Here is a 12,676-nt window from a genome sequence, read left to right on the forward strand (position 1 = left end):
TATATCACCGCTGCTGCACCTTCTTCGCTTCAAAAAGCTATGGTTACAGCATTCGTAAAAGGAGTTCGCGCTGACGCTCTTATCGATACAGGAAGCAGCATCAGTTTCATTAATGAAGGATTCGCGAATCTGCTTAATCTAAGAAAACAACATTGTAAACAAACTGTATCAATGGCTTCCTCATCTCTCAAGTCACAAGTGAAACATCTCACACGGCAAACTATTCGCATTGGAGAATGCTCATACAGAAATCTAGAACTTCTCATTGTAAAAGACCTATGTGCAGACATGATCATTGGTCATGATGTATTGCAAATGCACTCGAGTTTGGAACTTGCATTTGGAGGACCAAAACAAACACTCAACATTTGCTCTGTAGCCGAAGCAACCGTGCCCGCTGTACCATTATTTACTAACTTATCTACAGAATGCAAACCAATTGCAATAAGATCCCGCAAACACTCACATGAGGATGAACTATTCATAGCTGCTGAAGTAAAGAAACTGTTACGAGAAGGTATAATTGAAGAAAGCCAGTCTCCCTGGAGAGCACAAGTGTTGATCACTAATAACACGAACCATAAGAAAAGGATGGTTATTGACTATTCGCAAACTATAAATCGCTACACGCAACTAGATGCATATCCACTACCAAATATAGAAGAAGTTGTCACGAAAATCTCAAATTACACTGTAGGTATTCAGTACTATAGATCTACAGAGTGCCTATCACCAAGTCCCAATTCTTTCTCAAGAAAAGAAGTACACTGCATTCGAAGCTGCCAGAAATTTATACCAGTTTACTAGAGTTCCTTTTGGCGTAACCAACGGTGTATCTGCTTTTCAAAGAACAATTGATTGGGTGATTCGAAAAGAAGAATTATCAGGTACATTCGCATATATTGATGATATAACTGTTTGTGGAAAAACGCAAGAAGATCATGACTTGAACCTTGAAAAATTTATGCATGCAGTTAATAAATACGGGCTTACGCTAAACAAGGAGAAAAGTAAGTTCAATCTTAAATCAATTAAAATATTGGGTTACTCTATTGACAACCACATCATCAGACCTGACAACGACAGATTGAAACCTCTACTTGACTTACCTCCTCCAAATGATGTCGCTTCACTTCGTAGAACACTGGGAATGTTCGCCCATTACTCTAAATGGATTCCAAATTTCTCAGAGAAAATTCACCCCCTTGCTCACAGCCCACAATTTCCATTGAACAATGACGCGCTAAACGCTTTCGAAAACTTGAAGTCTATGATTGCAAAGTCTACTGTTAATGCTATCGATAATAACATCTCATTCACAGTTGAAACAGATGCCTCGAACCATTCAATTGCCGCTACGCTTTCACAAAACTCGAGACCAGTGGCTTTCTATTCTAGAACTTTGCACAATTGTGAACAAAATCATTCGGCTATTGAGAAGGAGGCCTACGCCATTGTTGAGTCGTTGAAGAAATGGCGGCACTTCTTAATTGGAAAACCTTTCAAATTAATCACAGATCAGAGATCTGTAAGCTTTATGTTTAACTCTAAATTACCTAGTAAAATAAAGAACGAGAAAATTCAAAGATGGCGTTTGGAACTAGCTCCGTTCAATTACGATATCATCTACAGACCTGGACGAGAAAACCACGTTGCTGACGCTTTGTCAAGAATCTCTGCTAGTATGAATTCACAATCAAGAAATCTAAAATTGAAGGAACTGCACGATCATTTATGTCACCCTGGTATAACGAGAATGCACCATTGGCTCAAAAATAAGAATTTACCATATACAATTGAAGAAATCCGAGTTATGACTAACAACTGCCGCACTTGTGCAGAAATAAAACCGAAATATTATAGGCATTCAGATCCACTACCAGAACTAATTAAAGCAACGTCACCTTTTGAGCGAATCAGCATCGATTTTAAAGGTCCTGTTCCCACGAATACCAAGAATAGATTCATACTTACAGTCATTGATGAATACTCTCGTTTTCCATTTGCTTTTCCATGCTCCGATGTAAGCGCAAAGACTGTAATTACTCATCTAAATTCACTTTTCATGTTGTTTGGTATGCCGAGCTATGTACACTCAGATCGAGGTGCATCGTTTATGTCTAGTGAAGTAAAGCAGTACTTGCACTCACGAGGTATTGCCACGAGTCGTACTACCGCCTACAATCCTCAAGGAAACGGTCAAGTTGAAAAACTTAATTCAACATTATGGAAAGTAATTCAACTAGCTCTGAAGACTCACAATTTACCAATTCATCAATGGGAAAAAGTTCTATCATTCGCTCTACATTCCATTCGTTCTCTTTTATGTACAACGATTAACTGCACACCACATGAAAGGATGTTTCGACACAATAGACGATCTCCTAATGGAACTTCTATGCCTACATGGCTGACAGGCAGAACAAGTATTATTGCGTCGTTGTGACCGAAGTAGTAAATACCAGCCTCTCGTTGAAGAGGTAGACTTGTTGGAGTCAAACGCTGACTATTCCTTTGTTCGCCTCCGAGATGGACGTGAAACCACTGTATCCAACAGACACCTGGCTCCCAGTGGAGGACAAGGAGAGATAATAGCCTCTAGACCAGAACCTGAAGTTGTTGTCCAACAACCTCAACCGCCAACAATAAATCAAGATATCAATCTAGGGCTTCAAGATTCAAATGTGCAACTTCAGCCTGTTGTGGATCTAGAATCAGAAACATTAAGACGATCAGCTAGAACTAGAAGACCACCACTATATCTCAGAGACTATAGTTCTAGTTGAAATTTATTATTGTTATGGTGGAAATTTTGAAAGCCACGATGAATGATATGATTTGTTCTTTAATGGATCTAGACGTTGTATCGTTTGTTATTTTTGTATGTCAATGTGTCACTCATTTACTATAATGTATAATTTTAAATGGAATAAAGCCTAGCTTTATAAAAGGTTAAAATTAGTATTATATTATATTATATTATGCAGCGTGAAAAAGAGACTAGAGAATGAATTGCGGAAAGATTGAGGGGATCATACTGACTTAATAAGCGACGAATGAAGCGAATTGGGAGCGAACTTAATAATGCGGAAGCCAGAGAAAGAGTATACAATAACATTCTGGTACAGCATGATTTTAAAGAATTCTCTGTCTGAAAGCCCAGTAAAAATTGAACCGCAGAGTACTGTTCCCACCCAGCTGGAATTCTTAAGATTAAAATTTTAGAATCGCGCCAATCTTCAATGCTCTATCAGAAATAAAGGTTTATTGAAAGTTCTACCAGTTCTACCGAGGTTTTTATTATGCGTTGACAAACAATTTAATCAGCTGAGTGTAAATGTATATGATTGAGTCTCTGTATCGAGTAAGTAAATGGATCCTATTTCTCGCATTTAGTGACGGTAGCCCGCTAGGTTCTCTGATTTTTTTCGAATTTTATGTATGAGTAAAATTGCATGTACCGCTGTATACGAATAGTGAGTAGGTTCCAAAGCGGTAGCAGACGCGTGTTAGAGTGCGGATTTCCGACATAAGTTGTCCAGATTCGTTGGTTTCAGAGTCGATATAACGACAATATGGATTAGCAATTGGCTGAGAGAAGACGCTGGGCGCGATATTTGCGTTGGGTCCGTTTCGGTTTTCCTAAGCCTCAAGATAAATAGTGAAATATAATAGAACGGAGACATATAGAGGCAGGCATCATTTTGATGTTACGAAAATTAGATCTCAAAGTTACTGGAAATGTTTCCAACATTACTCACTCTGGAGAATTTACGTTCTATCAACATATCCGCAGCTTGACATCACGGAAGCTGAAACCCTATACCTAGATCCAGTAAGGCGAATTCATCCAGATATTGCGGACTATTGTCCATTCCTATACTACATATTTCCACCAACCAATCCGAACTTAGACTTGAAAAAATCTAGTATCCAGACAGTTTCCTCCATTGGAATCGAGGCAACCAATAGGTATAGTAAAAAAAAACGGTTTCTTTATTGGATTTCAATCTCCGAAAAGTGACTATCATTGTAATTATCACTAGTCAACAAAGTTATATTTTAGGTGTATTGTAATAAAACCTAACTGGGGTGGTTAATTATAATGAGAAAGTCAATTGAGTAAAGGTCATCATCACTCAGCTTTGCCAATTTTATTTTAAGTATTAACTAACCCCAAATGTTATGAACAGTAGATTTTATAGGAGCATGAGATTAAAATTGAGTAAGGAATTGAGCGATAAGTAAATAAGGGAAATACTTTAAAAAGGAAATTAAGAGGAAATGTAAGGAACATATGAATGAATTGCAAGAATATTTTGTCTGCATACCAGGTACGGAAGTCCTGTCGGCAAATCTCTGTATATATGGGTTTCTAATGCATATTTTTGACATTATAGTTCGGAATGCGGATTTGCTACGTCACAACTCGAAAATATCTAAAAATGTTACAGTTCAGGTCATGGATAATTGCTTGCTCAGATCCGACCGGACTTAATTTGCGCTTTGGCCGGGTTATTACAAAATAATAGGCTGCCAAGGCATTGAGGTCCAACGAAGTGTCTTTTTTTGTTGTACAACCAATAACTATTTTCCAGGTGGCAAGTCTCTGCTATTTTCCTATCATCTCTTTTGGTAGCATTGTGCTAGGTACATTATAATTTCTGCTTTTTGCTTGGGGCGCAAAGAATTAATGAATTTATTAGATTCTGTAGCAGACGCAATTACATACTATAACTAGAACTAGTAACATATATTTCACTTTTGATTGAAACTAATTATGCTAAAAGTTGATAACAATTTAATTATTGGAAATCGTAAATAGGCGATCACTCGGACATTTATTAAGAACCATTAATAATAATTTGAGTAATTTGAGACTACTGTTATATGAAGTAGGTACCCTTTGTAGGAGAATTTAATTAAATTGATGTTAATAAGCGATTATTAATTTAGAAATCGATTGTATAATGTCTCATGAGTAAATACGTATCCTGCGTTCTTGATCAAAATTTTACATAACGAATAAGTAAACAATGCTTTTCGTTACCGTTAAAGCATTGAACTTTACAGGATCGTAAAAAAACTTTATAAGTAATATTTCCAGTTCGTTGTTTTAAGCTGCCATTTTTTCTAGGTGACGAAGGCATTTATCTACATAATTTTAAGGATAGAAATATTAAAGGAATTTTAAAGTTACTTACGCCATTTGATCCTCTGGTGTAGTGGAGATTTTCCTTACTATAAAATCCCACAAGTTTTCTCACTGGCAAGTGAATTAATAAAAATAAGTGAATCCTCCGTTTTAGATTCTCTCAGCTACTGCATCATATTTCTTTCCGTCAAGATACATTAAAACAGCACTAAACCATAAAAAATGCCAGGACATGACCGAGGACATGACTTAATAACTGCATTCTGAAGGAAATGCCACTTAAGGCAATAAAACTTTTAACAACAATGTACATGTCCACTGTAATAGAAACTGGCAGAAATCATCCTAATTCCAAAACTTGGTAAAGCCTTAGAAGATGATCATACCGGCCCATAAGCGTACTATATCCGTAATGTCAAAACTACGGGAAAAAATACGTATTCATAACAAAAAAAAACCAATCACTGAAGACTGCCAGTTAATACCCAATCATCAGTTTGGTTTTAAGGAAAACCATCCAACCATAGAACAAGTACATCGCATCGTCCAAAGAAATGCACTTCTTGTAATATACCGAAGTGAACTAACACCCCTCTACAAAATCAGTTTTGGTGTCCCGCAGTATTCTTGGACCGCTGTACATTCTAACAACAACTTTTGCTGATGATATTGCCATCTTAGCTTGCTAACACGCTGCTTTCCAAATTCATCAGAACCATCTTTACAGAATCCAAACAAGCCTCAGTAAATCGCGTATCAAAGCCAATGAGCTTAAATCCGTCCGCATCACTTTTACCAACCGGAAAGGAAATTGTCCACTAGTCAAACTAAACAACCTTCTACTATCTCAAACGGAAGAGATTCGATACCTAGGAGTACCCCTGGACCCACGTCTCACATGGAAAGTACACATATTCACAAAAAGGAAGCAATTGAGTATTCAACTCAACAAAATGTACTAGTTGATTGGCAGGCATTCAAAACTAACCCCTGAAAATAAACTGCTGGTCTACATAAAGCAATGCATAGCCATATGGACCTACGGTTTGCAGCTATATGGGGCACTGCTTCGTTGTCGAACATAGAAATTCAGTCAAAGGTTCTAAGAATGATTGTTGACGCACCATGGTTTGTAACCAACCACTTCATCACACGTGATCTCCAGATGAAATCAGTGAATAGTGACAAATATAATAAAAGATTAATATTTCCATAAATAAAAAAGTTGACATTGCGCAGTTTACGCATGCGCACGTCTAATTTTTACAATATACGATATGCTCGTATTTACTAGAAGCATCTGTAGCGAGATCTATAGAATTGTGGTTAAAATTTCAAAGAAATATCTCCGTAAATAAAAAAGTTGACATTGCGCAATCTGCAATCACGTCTTTTTTACAATGTGCGATATGTCTGCCTTTACTAGAAGTATCTGTGATTAAAATTTCAAAAAATATCTCCCCAAATAAGAAAGTGGCATTGTGCACTTCTGTTTTTATAATATGCGATATGCTTGCCTTTACTAGATCTTTGGTTAAAATTAAAAAAAAATATCTCCATAAATAAGAAATTTGACACTGCGCAGACTGCGCATGCGCACATTAATCGTCGAGATCTTTCTTGGTTGAGGTTCCAGAGCTATTAGCTACCGAATGCAAAAAGAATGAACTCAACATCTTGAAAACTGTAGGGCGGACGGAGAAAGTGGCCATAATAGCGCCTTCCAACATGAGTTGGAAAATGCGCTAAAAACACTTTCTCATTGCCCTACAAGACACCGTTGATAGATTTTCAATACTTCGGAGAAATCATCAACTTTATTTTTTATATAGCCCGTGCCGTGCCCATCCCCACCCCCCAAGTATTCGAAAAAATAATCAAAATGCAGGCCTCTACTGGTATTTACACGGAGCCAGTTAATGGAGTCCAATTATTAACCTACTTATTGACCTCGCGTAAACGTGGAATTAGCGCTCCCCCCTCCTTTCCCCAACGTGAAGGTGAAATCGCGCCCCTGTCTACGAGGCGAATTCTGGAGCAGTATACTCTCCCCCCTAGCAGACTAGCTCCGATCCAACCTCTAACTTTACCCATCTCTGACTGAAGAGTGAAGGGGCAGGGCCGGCTTTAGGCGTAAGCGGTGTAACCCTCCGTTTAAGGCGCAGACAAGAAGGGGCGCAAAATTACTCAAATTTAATGACTGCCGAATCACGGATGTAAAACACCGACGGCGTTTTCTATTTTTAAGATTAAACGATCACGATATAATACGAGTATAAATTGAAAATTTTTTTAATATAGTAAGAAATTATGAAGCGAATATTCCAGAAATCCCGATAGATATCAAGGCGCCATGAAAGATTAGTAATCGGCGATAAAGAACAAAGGCAGCTGTGATGTAATCTTTCCGGGAAATGTGATGTGTTTTGTTCTGGAATGTTCAAGACCATTCGGGAGCACTCGAGAATACTCGAGTTGGTTATAAGTATAAGAAAATCGAAAAGTTCCAATTTCAATACCGAAGTAATAAATAGTTCCCACTGTTATAAATTGTGCTAATGTGCAAATTTTAGTGCTTCCTGTAACTTTTGTTCGTCGGCCGTGTGAAGAGGGCCAGGAAAGCCTGAGCAGTCCACCTCTGCTATCCTCAGGGGTGTCGTCAAGTTTTGTACCTATGGACACACAAAATTGCGCACGTTTATTCACAGGTTCTTATTCTTAAGTTGGAAGTTTGCAACTCTTATTTTTGAATTCTTATTTTTGTTCCTTATTTTTTTCAGTATAAACTATTACCTATATGAAAATGTATAGTTTTAAATTCTTATCCTTATTTCTTATTTTTAGGTTTTTATTTTTATTATTTGTGAGCATAAACTCGCCTTAATACACTTTAAAATTTTTAATAAGAATGTCGTCATGATTTTTATGTAACACATACGTTTTTTCCTGTTATTACTATTTTATGAAAAATTTTGAAGCCAACAAAAATTAAGATGGCGGCTGAAATGGCGCTCCAAATACCGAGCTTTATAGTAGTCTAGATTTAGTTTACTTTAAGTGAGCCACTAAGATTACAATTTGCTTGAAAAGTGCTTGATTAAGTGAAAAAGAAATACAACAACTTTATTTACACTTTTTCAAAAATCGCGGTCAAAATGGCGGGGACAGTATCACGATTAGATATATCGACGACAGTTTTTCAGACCTCAGAATTGATACTCTTTGGATGACGTGAGCGTTTTCATTCTGGAATAGATTTTTTCACCTTTCAATGGCACTTAAAATAGTATTCCCAGTCAATTAATCGCAAACTGGACATTTTTCCGAAGGCTAGGATTACCATTTGGTAAAAGACTGTGATTACCATTTTTTGGACATGTTAAATTTCATCAAATGTCGACGATTTAGATCATTTTATGTAACTATTAAAGAAAAAAAAACTGCTTTAGAAATAACTACATTCGTCTCCAAAAAGGGTGAAGAAAGTGTGATTTTCTTCTCTAGTGAGGAAAGTAAAAAACAATTGCTGCGTTAATCTTAATAATGACATTTAAAATTGAAACATACTCGTATCTCGATTGGTATGTGTCAAATTTCATTATTGCATACGATAATTTTTCAATTTTGATTGTAGTGTCAGAAAAAATTATATGTAAAACTTGAGAAGAACGTGTTTTTCAACTCTCTTTGAACTTTGAAAAAAATGTTAAAGTTAAAAAAATTAAAAAATATTTTCGCAAAAACGGTTACTATGATTTCATTCAAATTTTGCAAATGTACATTAGGCATAAAGGGTGTAAACCTTGGAAAAACTTTTTTTAGTATATTTCTACATCCGTACCCCCCACCATCGAAGACGTTAAACGGTGAAGAGTTGAGCTAGAAAGCTGTCCTGTGAAGAATTTGGCACATTTTTGAAACTAGTTAAAACTTGCCAGACGTTTGTCGCATCTGTAGCCAGCAGATTCGCGTTGCTCCTTAGGTAATTACGTGTTTTGGACGCCGTGTAAACAATATTTGGCGTTCAATTTGCAAAATTAAATTACCTACCTATTAATACTTACTTCTCTGCACTCAAAAAAAGTTCGATAATTTGCTATTAAAGTCTCAAGTCATAAAAATACCGGCATTTTGGGAACCATTTTAATTTATTTTTTTCGAAAATTATTATTAACAATGGTGGATAGACAAACTCATTTTAACCAACTTGTACCACCCCCATATAAAAAAATGCAAATTTTTCCTTCACAATTAAATAAATTAGTTAACCCAAGTTTCTACCACCATTTTGACCGTCATCTTGATTTTTTTTACTACACTTTTTTTTTTACAAAACAGTAATAAATAGTAAAGCGTATGTATTTATATGTGTGTTTATATTTTTGTTTACAACAAGAAAACGATCTTATAGTGAGTTTTAGTCGCCATTTTGGGCGCCATCTTGATTTGTGGCTTTGGCAGCCGTATTTCAAGGTGGTGACAGGAAAAATCGTATTCAGCAGGGTCCAATAATTACCCTAAAAACACTTGTCACCAAAATGTCTCAAGATTTGCCGTTAGAAGTTAAGATCTCAAAATTGTCGCCCGGACTATCGGAGGAATGAAACACGTTGATCTTTCGATTACCGTTTTGGAACAATCGGAGGTAAATCCCGCATCCACCATGTCTGAGGTCCTGAGGGTGGTAGCCGAGAGAATGAGAATTCAGATCTATTTAGTGCTGCTACGTAGAGTACCACGAAATTTGTGGGAAAAAAACCTGCTGAATTAAATCTTGTTAAGAATGGGTACCTAATTGCCCAATCTACGCTGAATTAAAATGCATAGAAAATACGAGTACATAATTGGTACTTATTCTTAGATTCTAGGACACTAATGTGGAAATATTTGAATGTAACAGTAGGTACAGACTGCAATTAATAAGGCATGCACTTGTTGCAATATTCCCACATACAATTTTGATGATTCCCAAAGGTTAGATATCGGTCTTGGTATAAAACAGGGCAATTAGGTACAGGTTTAGTATTCAATTCAGGTGTAACGCCTACAAGTACCGTATTTCTTTATGTAATTGCAGAAGTGAAGGAATGCATCGTGTGCAAATAATATAATGGCACTTGCGTAACTTTCTCCGTGTGGAACAGTGTGCAATAAACTATAGCGCGACCACGTTTATCGGAAAATAGCTAACCGATTAAAATGGTACTTATAAGTAAATATCGCTAACCGCATTACATAATCGTAATGTTTATCATAATTTTATTTTAATTTGATGATAACCGGTTGTGATCGTACACGCAATTCAATGTCACGGTGGCAGTGTCGGTGTCGGTCGAAATACAAACAACAATTGACCCCAAGACCAAGTAAAGGTAGCAAGTACATGCGCGAGGTATGGGAATCGGTTTGTTCCTTATACGTGCTGACAGTTACATGTAATCGCCGCCGGTGAAAATAAATCACTCAACAGCGCGCGGCCGAAAAATCTTCGGGAAAATGGAAAGCGAGTGCGCCCCGCCGGGCGGTCATTTCCAATTTACATACAGCATCGACGTCGATCCTCCAAAGAAAACCGCCCGAAATCCCACCGATATCGTCGCGATCGCGAGGAGCGCGTTTCGTTCCGGAAAAACAAAATCGGTGGAGTTTCGCCGGAAACAATTGCAACAGTTGGAGAAACTAGTGCAGGAGAACGTCCCCGCATTCGAGGACGCCCTCAAGCAGGACCTGGGGAGGCCCAAGCAGGAGACGCTCATGTTCGACACGGACTACGCGCTCTTCGACATCCAAAAGATTCTTCACAACTTGTCCGCGTGGTGCACTCCCGAGAAGCCCAGCAAACCGTGGGTGAACGCGCTCGATTCGATTCAAGTTAACAGCGACCCGTACGGGGTGGTTTTAGTGATCGGCGCCTGGAATTTTCCCGTAAACCTACTGCTTGTGCCGACAGCGGGTGCGATCGCCGCTGGGAATTGCGTCGTAATGAAACCATCCGAAGTTGCGTCCGCCACCTCAAAACTGCTGGAAGAGTTGGTCCTCAAGTACTTAGACAAGCAATGTTTTCACGTATACAACGGGGGAGTACCGGAAACTACCGAGCTCTTACAGGAGAGGTTCGACTACATCTTCTTCACCGGTTCGACACAGGTTGGCAAAATCGTACACGCGGCCGCCAATAAGTACTTAACCCCCGTCACCTTGGAGCTTGGAGGCAAAAGCCCCGTGTTTCTGGACGATGGTGTCAACATGGAGATAGCGACAAGACGAATTCTTTGGGGTAAGTGCTCGAACGCAGGCCAAGTATGCATCGCCCCCGATTACATGTTGTGCACAAGGGAAACGCAAGCGAAATTCATAGCGGTCGCGCAAATGGTGCTAAAAGAATGGTACGGAAGCAACGTCAAAGATTCCCCCTTTTACTGCAGGCTCATTTCGGACAAGCACTACGATCGACTCACAACCTTTCTCAAAGACAAACGCAACATTGCAATCGGCGGCCAAACCGACGCGTCGCAACGCTTCATCGAGCCCACCGTCTTGGTAAACGTCAGTCCGAACGACCCCGTAATGCAAGAGGAAATCTTCGGCCCAATTCTACCGATTATCGTAATCAACAACCCACAGGAAGCGATTAGTTTTATAAACGCGCGCGAGAAACCGTTATCGTTGTACGTTTTCACGAACGACGCGGATACCAAAGAGCTGTTTTTAAATAACACGCTCTCAGGGGGCGTAACAATTAATGACACTATCATGCACTTTTCAGTGGAAACTCTACCCTTTGGTGGGGTGGGTTACAGCGGAATGGGGGGATATCACGGTAAATACAGTTTTGATACGTTCTCACACAAGAAGGCCATTCTCAGGCGAAATTTACACAAACCCTTGGAGAAAGCGATCTCCGTGCGTTATCCGCCCTACTCGGAAACGAAGGAGAAACTTGTCCACCTTCTGCTGAAGCCTGTCTTTGGCGGTTTCAATTGTAGATATTTGTTGTATTTATTTATGTTTATTTTAGGCGTTGTCTGTATTATATTAGTGCAAGTTATATATTTTCAAGTTACTAATGAGCACTTAATTTAAGTTGGTGGCAAAATGTTCGTTTGTAAATAAAGTTGTTACACTCTGTCTAATTACTGACATCGTTACGTTGTGATACTTTGGTCAAGTTCATCTGATAACGCACATTATGCATGAATATTATAATACCTAATGATTGCTTCTCATAAAATATTCATTATCTTTGAATGGTAATAGATGATTTTATGTGCCCGGTAACATGAATAATACACATCATTACCGATACTTGGATTTTTCATACCAATATACCATTTTGTTGTTTGCAAGTTGTCATATAACCATATTGGATGAAGACTAGTTTAGATTCAACTGAAAAAACTGAAACTGAAAATGAATAAATTACCGCTACTGTAAATCCAATACATCACGTTCTCTGATCCAGATTTGTTACACCTGACAAAAAACTTTTCCGGCCCTTGTGGCGCAGTTCAGTTAGAGCTG

At 38.2% G+C, this 12,676-nt stretch overlaps 1 pseudogene; it reads left to right on the plus strand.

Moving 5' to 3' along the window:
* Positions 1-10,298: 10,298 nt before the first annotated feature.
* Positions 10,299-12,295, plus strand: LOC116179045 (annotated as a pseudogene).
* The last annotated feature ends 381 nt before the right edge of the window (positions 12,296-12,676 follow it).

The sequence above is a fragment of the Photinus pyralis genome, unplaced genomic scaffold (assembly GCF_008802855.1).
Source record: "Photinus pyralis isolate 1611_PpyrPB1 unplaced genomic scaffold, Ppyr1.3 Ppyr1.4_LG8, whole genome shotgun sequence".
NCBI classification, from domain to species: domain Eukaryota; kingdom Metazoa; phylum Arthropoda; class Insecta; order Coleoptera; family Lampyridae; genus Photinus; species Photinus pyralis.